At 49.3% G+C, this 14935-nt stretch overlaps 3 non-coding genes across 3 annotated transcripts; all 3 read left to right on the top strand.

Annotated features, from left to right (window-relative positions):
- Nucleotides 1-3061: 3061 nt before the first annotated feature.
- LOC131913915 (U1 spliceosomal RNA) lies at nucleotides 3062-3225 on the top strand. The gene has a single exon (XR_009379988.1). It is a non-coding gene; the product is annotated as a U1 spliceosomal RNA (small nuclear RNA).
- Nucleotides 3226-12902: 9677 nt separating this feature from the next.
- LOC131913960 (U1 spliceosomal RNA) lies at nucleotides 12903-13066 on the top strand. Its single transcript, XR_009380028.1, has one exon. It is a non-coding gene; the product is annotated as a U1 spliceosomal RNA (small nuclear RNA).
- A 731-nt stretch (nucleotides 13067-13797) lies between these two features.
- Trnan-guu (transfer RNA asparagine (anticodon GUU)) lies at nucleotides 13798-13871 on the top strand. The gene has a single exon. It is a non-coding gene; the product is annotated as a tRNA-Asn (tRNA).
- The last annotated feature ends 1064 nt before the right edge of the window (nucleotides 13872-14935 follow it).

Here is a 14935-nt window from a genome sequence, read left to right as displayed (position 1 = left end):
GCTCGCCTCCCCACCACACACCGCTCAGACACACCGGACCTGCGCTCTCAACACACGGTCACTTCGCCGCCACCGATCGCGGGCCTCCCCGGACCCGCGCCCGGTTCCTGCGCTCCGCTGTCACCCGCGGACCCGCGCTCCCTCCCACGCCGCGCGCCAAATCCCTCGCGTTTCCGCAGTGGGTGCCGACGCGGCAGCCCCTGCGCGCCCCTCATCTGCATAGATCACGCCTACGTCCGTGACGTCGAGGATGACGTCCCTGTCCCCAGCCAACCAGTGCGCCCCCCACCTCGGGAAGGTGGTGACAACCTGCCCGGCCCTTTCCTGCACCTCCTCTGCATAGACCACGCCCCTCGCCTGCGCCCCTTTGGCTTGGTGAACTTTCTGGCTTTTTCTCCCCTTGGTTTTCTCTGTGTAACAGCCCTGGCTGACCTGGAACTCGCCCTGTAGACCAGGCTGGCCTCGGAACTCACAGACATCCGCCTGCCTCTGCCTCCCAGGGCTGAGATCAGAGGCGTGCACCACTGGGCCCGGCCTTCACGTTATCTTTAAATTCTTCTTATTCCTTGTTTCTATTCTTCTATTGTAATTTCCAAGCATTTGTTTTCATTTCATGCTTATTTTTCTTTTCCTTTTTTTTGGGGGGTGGGGGTGGGGAGAGATGCCTCTTCCTGTAGCACTAACCGGTTTGGAACTGATGTAGGAGAAACTTCATGTAGCAAAATCAGTGCTATAAAGCATTTACTAATAAACATGCTTAGGAAACATTAAGTCACAAAAAGGAGAATTTATCTAAAAGGCTGCTGCCAGTGACTGGAGATAAGTGGTGCACTTATAAGGCTGTGGAAGAAAGAAACTTTGTGCTATGACTGAAGTTTAGGGTTGCTGAGAAAGTATCTCCTAAGGAAATAAACATTGCCAAGACTGACTCCATTAGTCTCCATGTCCGTAATAAAAGGAGTCACCTCTGACTAGGAAACAGCCTTGAGGATCATCCCCACATCACAGAACATGTCTCTAACAGGCAGCTCAACCGGACACCTCAGGGTCATAACCACCATTAAGTCCTTGTCTGCCATTAACTACCCTGCACTCTTGTCAGAAAAGCGTAATTCTGCCAAATGCACAAGGTGCACCTGGGTAACTACAGTTCAAAAACAACATCACTGTTGTACTTAAACAGTGCAGCTAGGGATGGGATGGGGGTCGGAAGCGCAAGCGCACATCTTTAATCCCAGCACTGGGGAGGCAGAGGCAGGCAGCTCCCTGTGAGTTCGAGGCCAGCCTGGTCCACAGCGCGAGATCCAGGACAGGCTCCAAAGCTACACAGAGAAACCCTGACTCTTAAACAACAACAACAACAACAAAAACCAATTCAGGCAATCCTTGCTGTGTAAATCCGCCACCCGCCCCAGCGCCTGGGTTGATAGTTTGGGCTGACAGTCTCCTCTCTGTTTAATTGTTCAAACTGTAACTGTGACCCCTGAGAAATAGACTCAATGTCATTGTAATTAAAGGATTTATTGATTAGCTGCTAGCTGGATAAACAATCTCTGAGCCAAATTTGAGACTGCTGTAAAGGAGGGTTATGGGGAAGGATTTCAGGGGAAAACCAAATGAAGTCCTTCAATATCTATGCAAGCAAGCAAAAATGTTCTGTCAAGTGATTTAGGCAACTCAGAACAGTCTTTGCGTATCTGTGTAAGCAATTTACAGAAGCAAAAAAAGCAATTAGTCATCATAAGAAGTAGATAGTCACGGCTATACATTTCTGGGTGGGGGTCACTGAGTTGGGAGTTCTGGGAACGTATCTTCCAGGGACTGGAGTCAAACTGCTGGTGGGTACTAACATGGATGCCTAACATAAAACGGAGCTGCTTTAGCCGTAACAGTAACCTGGAGCTGGGACCGGGGAGATTTCAGGATGACAGCATATACAGAATGCACAAACCTTTGTCTGTATACATATATAGTCTGTATATACTAGGGAAGCCTATTCAGAGTGTGCAGAGGGATTTCTTACTGCAAAGGCATATTAAACCTGTAACAGATATTAAGGCCTCAGTGAGATTTCCTTTCACACAGGCTCCTTGTGCCTATGGAAGGCACAAAGCCGTGAGGCCTCTGCTGTTAGGCTGGCTCCCCGACATTCTCTGACTTGGGTGTTGGCAGAAGATGGGGGAGTTGTTCGTACTCACCAAAAACCAGTCACAAGGCTGTTAGGCCAAGCAGTGGGCAGCCCACGGTTGTTTAGGGTTTGGAGACAATTCAAGAGGATTTGTCTCTGGTCCTTCAACACTCCAGCTCAACCGGAGGCAAGCGAGAGTCTCCAAGCTCATGTCAAACTGCAGCTTCCATGATGAGATTTATTTTTAAATCCCCCCTCCCTTTGTCCTTTGCCCTTCCTTCTCTTAAATTTTGTTTTATTTGAGGAGGGGGTTGCAGGAGCCGAGGGCAGATGCGAAGGGACAGGGAAATGAATTAAGATACAAAAATGTAACAGACATACAATAAATAAAGAGGGGGAAGGGGAGAAAGAAAACACGCCTCTGATCTCAGCCCTGGGAGGCAGAGGCAGGCGGATGTCTGTGAGTTCCGAGGCCAGCCTGGTCTACAGGGCGAGTTCCAGGTCAGCCAGGGCTGTTACACAGAGAAAACCAAGGGGAGAAAAAGCCAGAAAGTTCACCAAGCCAAAGGGGCGCAGGCGAGGGGCGTGGTCTATGCAGAGGAGGTGCAGGAAAGGGCCGGGCAGGTTGTCACCACCTTCCCGAGGTGGGGGGCGCACTGGTTGGCTGGGGACAGGGACGTCATCCTCGACGTCACGGACGTAGGCGTGATCTATGCAGATGAGGGGCGCGCAGGGGCTGCCGCGTCGGCACCCACTGCGGAAACGCGAGGGATTTGGCGCGCGGCGTGGGAGGGAGCGCGGGTCCGCGGGTGACAGCGGAGCGCAGGAACCGGGCGCGGGTCCGGGGAGGCCCGCGATCGGTGGCGGCGAAGTGACCGTGTGTTGAGAGCGCAGGTCCGGTGTGTCTGAGCGGTGTGTGGTGGGGAGGCGAGCATACTTACCTGGCAGGGGAGACACCATGATCAAGCAGGTGGTTTTCCCAGGGCGAGGCTCACCCATTGCACTTGGGGTGTGTTGACCCCTGCGATTTCCCCAAATGCGGGAAACTCGACTGCAAAATTTATGGTAGTGGGGGACTGCGTCCGCGCTCTCCCCTGGTATTGGTGTGCAAAAGTAAGACTGTTAACTTCTTTCCCCAACAGTTTCTTTCCTCTAAACTAGTAACTGGTCTCCACACTAGATGCTTGAGTGAGGTGCTCTTCCCTTTTTTGTTAGCGTCAGCATCTGTGTTAACACGACTGAGCTCTATCCCCCGAGATTGGTCCTCGTTGAGGTTGAGGCCAGCCTGCGCTAAGTGAGACCTTGTCTCAAATGACGGAACAGGTACTTCTGCCCTCCCTCACCCCAAACGCCTCCCGCTCTCCAGTGTGTTCACTCTTTTCCTTGCTAGATTGACCTTGACTCTGCTTTAAAAGGTCAATGATTACTAAATCCTGAAGTTAAGAATTCGTTTTTCAGACCTCGAACCCAGAAGAAAATGCTCTTCAAATCTTCTAAGGATGCTCAACAAAATGCGCTTCAAATCTTCTAAGGATGCTCGACAAAATGCGCTTCAAATCTTCTAAGGATGCTCAACACGCCCCGACTTCGATCACCGGAATAAACAATTGCAGTTAGCTCCTGGACTACACAGACACCTTATCCGGAGACCTTCCCTCCCCGAAGTCAGGCCAGGGTCCCCAACCTGCAGTTTGTCCCCTGAGACAAAAGAACCGAGAGCACCTCCTCCTCAGAGCGCACAGATCTTGGCTGAGGCAGCAAATCCAGTTCCCCCAAGACTATAAAGTGAGAGTACGTTCCCTCTGCGTCTTCACAGCTTGTTCCCGCGCCGTTCTGTCCATGGCACCCGCCTCTCCTTCCTCTCCTTCACTTTGGGCTAGCTCTCCCCTAACTCTCCTGACTGCTCTCCCAGCTCAAGGCTGGATCGCCCCCCCCCCGCCCCCCCCCGTGGGCTCCGGATTCTCCCTCCTAATGACGCTCATTCTGGGTGTGTGGGGAGGGAGGACCGGCCTGGGCTGGCTTCCTTCTCCACAAACCAACTGAACCTGCCTTCCAGTTCCATGTGATAATAATTCCCTCGGGCCTTTTCTGTAGAGATACCAAAACAAAATGACCCCACCGATGTCCATGTGTTAATAAGGACGACATTCCCGAGCTCTGTCCTTCTCCCAGCACCATCCGAAAACCATCAGCAAAACAAGATCTGGAAGGAAACAGGTCGACTGCAGAAAGGCAGTCATGGCCTCTGTTCCAGCCTGCACCGCAAAACTTGCTCCAAGGTGTCCAGGCGCAGCTGTGGCCGTATTTCCTGCTAGGGTTCACCTGTGCAGGAGGCAGAGACCAGGGGTTTCGTGAACTCGATGTTCTGGTAGTTGCCGGAGGACCCCGCGCCCTAGGCCTTTTGCCCCCTCTGGCCTTTCTGCACCGGCTCAGGACCTGGACATTGCTGCCCCGGACTCATACCTTGGACGGAGGGCTGAAGTGTCACTTAAAGAAAACAACTTTCTCCCACGGCAAACAAAGATCCCACCGAGAACCTTGAACATGCCCACTTGGAATCAGGCTTCCTTGTTGAACTATTATCAAAGGGGCGGTAACAATACAAATAAGCTTGGAGGTAGTTTGCACTCTTGTGCTCTTTGCCTGGTTTCCCGGTTCACTTCTTCCAGAATCAGTAAGGAGAGGTGAATTGGCCTTGTCTGCTGCTTAAGCCTAGAACTGACCCTCCGGCCTATGCCTCTCCAGTGCTAGATTACAGGAACTCACGATTTTTGTTTGTTTGATTGGAGTTTTCATGTTCTGTTTTTTGAGACAAGGTCTTAGGAGATATTGTTAATGCAAAACAAGACAAAACATAGCAGTCATCTTAAAGGGAATAAGAGATAGTTTTAGAGTCATTTAGAGTGACCGTGGCCCAGGAAAACAGATTTAGGTTTCTCCAAATTGCATGTTCCAAAATGGAAGCAGTTTTATGAAGTTTTATGGTTTTAAGATTGAAGAAAGTCATAAATCAAGGCAGGTTTAAAATACATTAGTGGGTACCTCAGGGAGGCTTCTATAACAAGATGGGGGAAGCTTTTCTATAAGCCCAAGATGCTGATGACATTCTTAGCTAGATCAGGTTGGCCTGTGGGCATGTTTGTAGGGGATTATCTTGATTGGATTAATTGATTTAATATTAATTTAATATTAATTGATTAGATGTCTTGATTAGATTGAGGTTTTTAGGACCTGCCCACTGTGGGTGACACCATTCTTTAGGCTGAGTGTCCTGAACAGTATGAGACTGGAGAGAGAGTTCTGGCATGAATGCATTGATTGGTTCCTCTCTGTTTCTTTAATAAGGATGCAAAGTGATCAGCTGCCTCAAACTCCAACCACTGATTCCCTCAAAACGATGGACTTTAGCCTGGATCTGTGAGCTATAGATCAACCTTTCTCCCATGAATGGACCTTGTCAGGTATTTCATCACAACAATAGGAAAGGGGGAGGGGGCAATTCCCTTCATTAAACTCACCATTTAAGCATCAGATAGTTGTACAATTTGGTCTGTATACTTCACTGTTTAAAAAAAGGTAGCTGGACATGTATTGTGTTTAATTCTTTTGGACATTTCTTTGGGGGAAGGTCAGGATGTCACTACGTATCTCAGGCTGACTTGGAAGTCCACTTGATTGTCCTGCCTTGGCGTCCCAAGTGTTGGGATTACAGGCATTAGTCACAATGCCAGGCTTAATTTTATTACATTTATTAGATGTTATTCAAAATACTGCATTGAGACAGGAACTCTCATCTCAGAATTTGTGATCTGTCTTAAGGAGGAAGGCCCAGTATTTAAAAACATCCACCACGGGAAAGAATGGTAGGACTACATCCCTGGATTAAAGCGAGACCTCCGTGAGGGTGGCTTGGTTCATGCACTTTGCTCAGAAAAGGCGAACGCAGTTTCAGGGTCTCAGATGCCTTCTCATTCGGCCTCACGCACTTACGGTGCGGTGATGGGAAGACTGGAGACTGGAAGGGCCGTTTTACCACACCCTAGAAATTACTTACGTGTCTTGAATTCGAATCCACATTACTCTGACCACAAACAACACAGAGTATTAGCAACTGTGGGATCACCGTGAGCCGCAGGAACACCACCAAAGACGTGGCTTTTTTACTGTTTGTCAAGTGTAAGTGTAAAAACCGGTGGCCGCCTTCAAAAAATCAGACAGGTAAACCCGGCGGTAGTGGAGCAGCCTTTAATCCCTTCACTCAGGAGGCAGAGGCAGGTGGATCTCTGTGAGTTCCAGGACAGCCAGGGCAACACAGAGAAACCCTGGCTTGAATCCCCACCCCACCCCCTAAAAATTCAGACAGTAAAGGTCGTCGCTCCTTTCTTCTTCTGCCCCCCCATTTGCTCACGTTCTGCGCCCACAAAAACCCATTTTCTTAACCTGCCCCCCCACCCCCCACCCCCGTTAGCCGCGCCTAGCAAGCGACGGTCTCCGCGGCTCCAGGCTCTAGGCTCCGACGCTACCCTCCCTGTTCTCTGCACCCCCGTTCCCCCTACCCCCGTTTCCTCCTGTTCCTCCCGTCCGGCCTCCCCAAGCACCGGCACCGCACTCGCCGCCTTTCCCACGCGGCCGCGCCGAGGCTCCAGCACTACCGGGGTGACGAGCCCTCGCGCGTCCGTGCTCGGGGTCTGCAAAGGACCGGACCCTAAAGAGCCGAGTCCTGCTGGGCGCCGGGGCCGCGAGCCCGCCAGCGTGGAGTCCAGGAGCCCCGACCCCCGGGTGGCCGAGGGACCCGCGGGGTTCATTCGGTTCCCGCGAGCTCAGGAGGGGTGCGGTGACCGCTCACCCATCAACGAACATCACAGGATGTCTCCTTCACTGTCATTGTGGCTCAATCCGTTAGTGCATTCTCCGAGCCGACCCTGGGATGCCGGCCCTTAGGTTTTTAGCAGCCTCCCCATTAAACAGTCACCGGCGGTTGAATTCCGGAACTGGTACATTCACATTCCCTTAGAGTACCCACCAGCTTCCATTTTTACGGTAGCTGCTGGCACATTACCTTTACAATCGTAGGATTCAAAAATCTCCTAGATACCCTTTAATCCCAGCATTCGGGAGAGCGGGGCAGGCAGATCTCTTGTGAGTTCCAGGCCAGCCAGGGCCACATAGTGAGACCCCATCTAACAACAACAAAAATTGCTGAGATGCAGGGAAAACCGACCAGTCATAATTTGTCTATAGCCTCAGGCAAGCAAAATCGATTGCAGTGATGTTACCCTCTCAGAAAGGGATAAACACTGTTGATTGGTTGACATTTAGCTCAAGCTGGACTTGATTTCAAAATCCTCCTACTTTTCTGCCCATAGTGTTCTGGGGGCTATAACCACTGTCTGCTATTATTTGTTTTAGGGAAAGAGAATTCTTACTTAAATTATGAATTGTTGGTTTATCTTTTCCAGGTTTACAATTACAAGCCATGCTGTTGCAATCATCATTTCTAGCACCACGTCTTTGGGGACTTCTGCAAATGTTTATTTCAACAGTGGAGAGATGGGTCTGCCATTGTCACGTGATGGTGTTGATAGCGTGCTCTACTCTGAGCCCATTCTGCAAATGTATCTTCCACAGGGGTGGTGCCTGGTCCTGGTCAGTGTTCCCAGCTGTAACCGTGTTCCTTTCTTGTTTACTTGCCTGCACACCAAACTTTCTCCCAGCTGTCTCCAGTGCTGACCCAGGCCAATGCTGTCATCCCGGCTTAGCTCGGGGAAGGTGCAGTGCACAGGCTTAGCTCGGGGGTGGGGGGGGGTGGGGTGCAGCGGAGGACCACAGTGCACAGGCACACAGATGCTATGTTGTATCTTTGGACAGAAACTCCCAAGAACTTCAAAGTCCTCCAATAACTGCAGTTGTTTTGCATGCACACGCACACGCACACACACACACACACACACACACACACACACACGCACACACACACTCTTAGATCAGGGGTTCTCAACCTGTGGGTCAAGACCCCCTGGGGTTGAACAACCCTTTCACAGGGTTGCATATCAGATATTTACATTACACTTCATAACAGCAAAACCAGTTATGAAGTAGCACAGAAAATAATCTTATAGTTAGGGGTCTCCACGACATGAGGAACTTAGAAAAAGGTTGCAGTAACCCTTTATAAAGGTGAGAACCACTGTCATAGATAGTTTCCTGACAAACTGCTGTCCAGGGGAAAGAATATCCCTAAGTTCCTTTCCTCCTTGTATTTCTTCTTTCCTTACAAATCTTGGGTTCCTCTTAGCAGTTTGTGCTTGCTCCCACGTGATAGAGAATAGTATGCAGGTAACAGTGGCTACACTTAGATTTAATGATTTTATACATATGGGTGTTTTGCCTACATGTATGTCTGTGCACTACATGCATGCCTGGTGTCCCTGGAGGCCAGAAGAGGTCATTAGATCCTTTTGAATGAGAATAGCTACCATAAGCTCATACATTTGAATGCATAGCCGTCAGGAAGTGGCGCTATTTGAGGATTAGAAGGAATAGAAGTGGCTTTGTTGGAGTGGGTGTGGCCTTGCTAGAGGAAATGTGTCACTGGGGGTGGGCTTTGAGGTTTCAGAAGCCAATACCAGGCCCAGCCCCCTGCTGTGGGATGGTCTTTCTGTATGCTGTGAATATATGTTGCTACCATTGGTTAATAAAGAAGCTGCTTTGACCTATGGCAAGACAGGTTACAGCCAGGCAGGAAGTCCCAGCAGAGAGACAGGGAGGAGGGCGGAGTCAGGAAGACGCCTTCCAGCTGCCCAAGGAGCAAGATGACAGTGGACCAGTAACGCCATGGCTGCCTGACAAAATATAGATTAATAGAAATGGGTTAATTTAGGATAAAAGAGTGACATGCCCGAGTCATTGGCCAAAAATTTATACTTAATATTAACCTCTGAATGATTATTTTATAAGCAGCTGTGGGGCCACAGGACAGGGCGGGACAGAGAAAGGCTTCTGGTTGCAGCCCCCCAGTTCCTGCAGATCAGCATGTAGCTCTCAGCTACTGCTCCAGCACCATGCTCCCCGCCATGATGATAATGGACTAAACCTCTGAAAGTGTTAGCAAGCCCTCAGTTAAACACTTTCTTTTATAAGAGTTGCCTTGGTCATGGTGTCTCTTCACAGCAACAGAACAGTGACTAAGAGATCCCTTGGAAGTGGAATTACGGGCAGTTGTGAGCCATCCTGTGGGTGCTGGGAATCAAACCCAGGTCCCCTGCAAGAACAAGTGCTCTACGTCTACACACAAGTGCTGAGCCATCTCTCCACCCCTTGGTTGTGTTATTTCCTGGCAGGTTGTTCCAGGGGCTATGTCCTTAGAAATTAATGCACATGAAATGTGGGAGCCGATGAAAATCTGTAACAGACAAATGCTGTGCAATTGGCTGACATTGCCCTTATCTGGGCAGTAAGGTTATAGAACAGGCGTTGTTTCTCTCTGTTTGTCTCTCTCTAGCCTCACTCCCCCCATCATAAGTGAGCTTCTGGTATTATAAGGTGGATTTCTGAGTACTATAGTGATTGACATTGATATGTACCATCTTTTTCTTTGTTTTTAATTGCTTACTATTCCGAAGGATCTCATATTTTCTGTCGAGAGCACAATAGTAAGAAAGCTTCCCATCCTTCCAGTATTTGGTAAAAATTCTGTGGGTCCAATAGTTGTTGATTTCTGCAACATGAGCAGATCTAGAGAAAGGGAGACTTGGATACGCAACAGTCCTTCTGTTCCGTATGAACTCTCAGTTTTCATAAATTGCTAGAGCTGAGCATGTCTTAGGAAAGGAGACCATAGCATGTAAGGGTCAGAGTCCTTTGGTCAGAATCATCGAATTGTTATGAAGAGCCCTTTTGGATGTATGTCTTCACTCCTGAAGGAAATATAGTGGAGTTATTAAGTTTTTAGACTAGCATATAGATTAGTGGGGTTTGATATAGACTTTTTACACATATGTGTGTTATGTTCTCTTTGGTCTCCTCTTCAAGTGCCTCCCCACCCCCTGCTCCCCTCTGGCTAGTTTCCTCCCTTTCTTGATACAATCTGCTTTTTTTTTTTTTTTAAGGTTTCTTGAGACAGTTTCTTTTAATAGCTCTGGCTGTCCTGTTTCACTCTGTGGACCAGGCTGGCTCTGAACTCACAGACATCTGCCTTCCTCTGCTTCGAGTGCTGGGATTAAAGGCGTGCACCACCAACACCTGTGTGTGGGCCCACAGAGACTCCATAGTGTGGCCTTTTTCCATCTTGACTCAAGGTCAGAGAGTCTGAGCTTGTTTTGCCCTTCAAGGATGAAAAACAGGATGTTTTGAATAACAGGATGTTTTGCCAAAGAGGTGGTACTAGATGTCTTGAGAATTAAGGAGGTGTTTATACTTGTTTGAACAGTGATGTCATTGGGAGGGGGAGGTCTTTTGCCCCCTTGCTTAGGGTATAAAAAGGCCCTGAAAAACAAACCCAGAGAGATTGTGGTGTTGACTAGGAGCATCCCGATACTATTATGTGTCTCTGCCTTTTTTCTTGTATGTCTGCGTCTCTATTTTTCATGTCTATTATTTTTTAATCCTCACCCCTCTATTCAAGACTGTTGGGTAGTCGGGCAGGACCCAGCACACCTGGCCCCTTTCTGCTTTTTACAACTTGTATTCTACCACCCTTTCAAGCTGCCTCCTCTTTCCTCATGATGCCCTTTCTAGTCTCATGACATCTACACACATGTATAAATACATGCATATGCACTTTTTATTTTTTATTTTTGAGACTGGGTCTCTGTCGTAGTTAGGGTTTCTGTTGCTGTGAAGAGACACCATGACCATAGCAACTCTTACAAAGGAAAGGAAAACATTAATTGCAGTGGCTTACATTTTCAGAAGTTTAGTCCATTGTCACCATGGCAGGACATGGTGGTGGGCAGGCAGGCATGGTGCTGGGGAGGTAGCTGAGAGTTCTACATCTTGTGCAGGCAACAGGAAATGGATTGAGGCACTCAGTGTGGCTTGAGCATATGTGAGACCTCAAAGCCAACACCCACAACAACATAATTCCTCCAACAAGGCCACACCTACTCCAACAAGCCACACCTCCTAATAGTACCACTCTTTGGGAGTTTTTTTTTTTTTTCAAACACCCATAGTTTCTTTATGTAGCCGACTGTCCTAGACTCACTCTGTAGACCAGGCTGGCCTCAAACTCACAGGGATCTGCCTGCCTCTGCCTCCCAACTGCTAGGATTAAAGGTCTGTGCCACCATGCCTGGCATAAATATATACACATACATTTTTATATCTGAGTTTGTATAAGGGGGACAACATGATATTTGTCTTTCTGAGTCTGGCTAATTTCGTTGATCATATTAATTTCCAGGCACTCATTTCCTGGGTGTGTGGGAGGAGACACACTCTGGAGCCACAGGGCTCACTAGGACACTTACTAGCTTCCTGGTTGCTGTAGCTGTGAGAACAGCAGAGTTAGGCAGGGTACACCATTGTCATGAGCTCATGATGCCAGAAACAGATAAAATGGCTTGTATTATTCCACAATGTCAGAATTTACTGAATAACTACAAATTCACAAGGTTTAGCAGTTTTGCTGATGGCAATTTGTCAAAAAACCTGTTTGCCCTAGTAATTTGGTTGAATCCAATAAAAAAAAAAATTTTTTTTTCCGAGACAGGGTTTCTCTGTGTAATGTGAGACCAAAATAAGAACAAAATGCCTCCATCTTAGAAATAAGGCCTAAGCTTTCTCCATTTTAGGAATAGGCCTTGAGTTACTGGAACAGGCCTTGAGTTAGTGGAACCAGTCAACTCAGATTCCAGAAATTAGAAAGTGCAAAGTACACAGTCACAAGATAATCATTTGGTGACGACTGTTTAACCAAGGAATGTTCTGTATTAAAGAGATGTAACTTGTGGAGACAGTAAGAGGATTTTCAAGATGAAGTAAAAGAGAAAGTTACCATCAGAAAGCTGGCCTAATTTGTGTATGTTTGTGCTTGAGTGTATGTGTGTGTGCACCACATACATGCAGGAGTCTGAGGAGGTCCAGAGAGGGCACAGTGGATCCCCTGGATCAGGAACACGGACTTGGGTCACCCCAAATACCATGTCCCCATGTAGTGTCAGCTTCACGGTGTTTCCGTAGAAGAGAACAAAGAAACCCATACATCAAGAGCTTTTTAAAATACAGGGGTGGAGACACGAGGTAGGTAGGTTGGAGCGAAGCGGGGAGACCTCTGCTGTAGGGCTGGCTCCCGGGCTCCCCGATCACATTCTCCGACTTGGTGTTGGAGGGAGATGGGGGTCTGTTCGAACTCACCAAAACCAGTCACAAGGCTGTTAGGCCAAGCGGTGGGCAGCCCACGGCTGTTTAGGGTTTGGGGACAATTCAAGATGGTTTGTCTCTGGTCCTTCAACACTCCATCCAGCCCTCCGCGAGCAAGAGAGTTCGCCCAGCCAACGTGGCGAAGGGGAGGGGTGTGATGTCACCCTTGGGTGCCAGTTGGGGGCGTGGTCTATGCAGATGAGAGGCGCGCAGGGGCTGCCGGTCCCCACCCGCTGCGGAAACGCGAGGGATTTGGCGCGCGGCGTGGGAGGGAGCGCGGGTCCGCGGATGACAACGGAGCGCAGGAACCGGGCGCGGGTCCGAGGAGGCCGGCGATCGCTGGCGGCGAAGTGACCGTGTGTTGAGAGCGCAGGTCCGGTGTGTCTGAGCGGTGTGTGGTGTGGAGGTGAGCATACTTACCTGGCAGGGGAGACACCATGATCAAGCAGGTGGTTTTCCCAGGGCGAGGCTCAGCCATTGCACTTGGGGTGTGTTGACCCCTGCGATTTCCCCAAATGCGGGAAATTCGACTGCAAAATTTATGGTAGTGGGGGACTGCGTGCGCGCTCTCCCCTGACTTTTTCCTGTAGCAAAAAGCAGATCTTTTCCACCTCCGACTCTCTTTCACCTTTGCTATTTACTACGTGTTTGGAGCAGCTGGAGTTAAGACCTGTAACCCACCAGCTCTTCAGCATTTGGTTTCATCTCTTCGCCCGACAAAAATCTTATGAGGTTCTAGATTAATGCAAAAACAAAAGAAAAACAGGACAGAAAACGCAATAATGGGGGTCTGGAGCTTTTGCATGAAACCAAACAGCACTTTTAGGAAAACTACGTCCCAACCTGGGTTTCATACTCCAGACCTTTCTTTCTTTCTTTCTTTCTTTCTTTCTTTCTTCCTTTCTTGGTTCCCGTGTTGAACATGAGCACCACACCTGGCTCCCGGGCCAGCAGCACCACTGTCCAAAGCCTGTTGTGAGTTTAGTAAAAACGAGTCACCCCTAGAAACCGCTGATAGAAGCAATTCGTGTTTTTGCGGTTAATTGAAAAGAACAAACACACCCGCGTGGCTATATTGTCTTCCTAACGAAGTTGGCCCCGACCCCGGGTGGCCGAGGGTCCCCGCGTCCCGGAGCCGCCGGCGGCTCGCCCCGGGTTCCTGAGGTTCGCGCGAGCTCGGGGAGCGGCTGCGCGGCGCGGGTCACGGCGGGGCGCGGGCCCGGGGGCCTCGGGGCTCGGTCGTCCCGGGTGTGACCGCCGCGGTGACGCCGGCCTCACCAAGGAGACGCCACCCTGCCCACTGCACCGTCTCTGTGGCGCAATCGGTTAGCGCGTTCGGCTGTTAACCGAAAGGTTGGTGGTTCGAGCCCACCCAGGGACGACGGGCCTTAGGCTTTTAACAGCTTTCCAAGGAAACAGCCGCTGTGAACGACCTCACTCGGCAGGTGGAAAATGCACATTCCTACCTCCTACTCAGAAATCCCTGAAACCCACACAATACTCCAGCCTGTGCATATAAAGGGCCTATCTTTCCCTTTCACGGATTGTTTATTTATGGCCGGGTCTCTGGCAAGGAAAGCAACAACAAAGTCTTTTTTTTTTTTTTTTTGAATGGGGGCACCAGTGGACAACCCTTCCCTGCTGCTGTCTTTGGTTTATTTCGGAATGGGTGGAGTGGGAATCCTTTCTTACTAAAAGAAAATTATGGACAAGTCCCCAAAGCACAGGACACGGACCAGATTTTAATAAAACAGGTAAACTTTACACCACCGTTTAAAGATACGCATACGAGAAGGGCGACCCCGCAACGTAATTGGTAATCAGAAAACCCTGGAACCAATTTAATTCGAAAACCACGTGGTGTGAGGGAGGATGCCAGGTTTGCAACTATCTTAGAGAAGGGTCACACGGGGGCAGCAGGCCCTTGGACAAATTGTTCTAAAACAAAACAAAAAACGCTAGGGTATGTGCTGCCCCTTTGCTCCTAGACCCAGACAATTAGGAGCTGCACACCAGACATTTCCTGCCATAGCCTAAAGGATGTTCTATAACATAACTGGCATAATAAAGCCCCAGATATGTCCTGTGGGATGTCTTCTGCTGTTATAGATTGTATACCATAGCTGTCAGAGGGAATGGGTTTCCTCCGGATAAAAACGGGATTCTGACTGTCAGAGGAAATGGGTCTGCTGACAAAATAGACACAGTAACATGGATGGCTAGAGGAGATGGCCATTCCCTCGCAGCTGCAACTCTCCAATCAGTTCAAACCAAGCGTCTCTGACCTGAAGTAGGCACCAACCCTGAGCTTGTAACTGTATACAGTTGGAATTGCCCTAGAAATCCTACCCTTATAAAAACCCTGCTTGATGGCTACTCAGGGTCTCTCCAGCTCTGCTGCTCCGTCAGAACGACCGAGTCCCGAGTTATCCCGCAACAATAAAA

Source organism: Peromyscus eremicus, chromosome 6 (assembly GCF_949786415.1).
Source record: "Peromyscus eremicus chromosome 6, PerEre_H2_v1, whole genome shotgun sequence".
Lineage (NCBI taxonomy): Eukaryota > Metazoa > Chordata > Mammalia > Rodentia > Cricetidae > Peromyscus > Peromyscus eremicus.
Note: the sequence above shows the minus strand (reverse complement) of the source record. Positions and strands in the feature narration are given on the sequence as shown.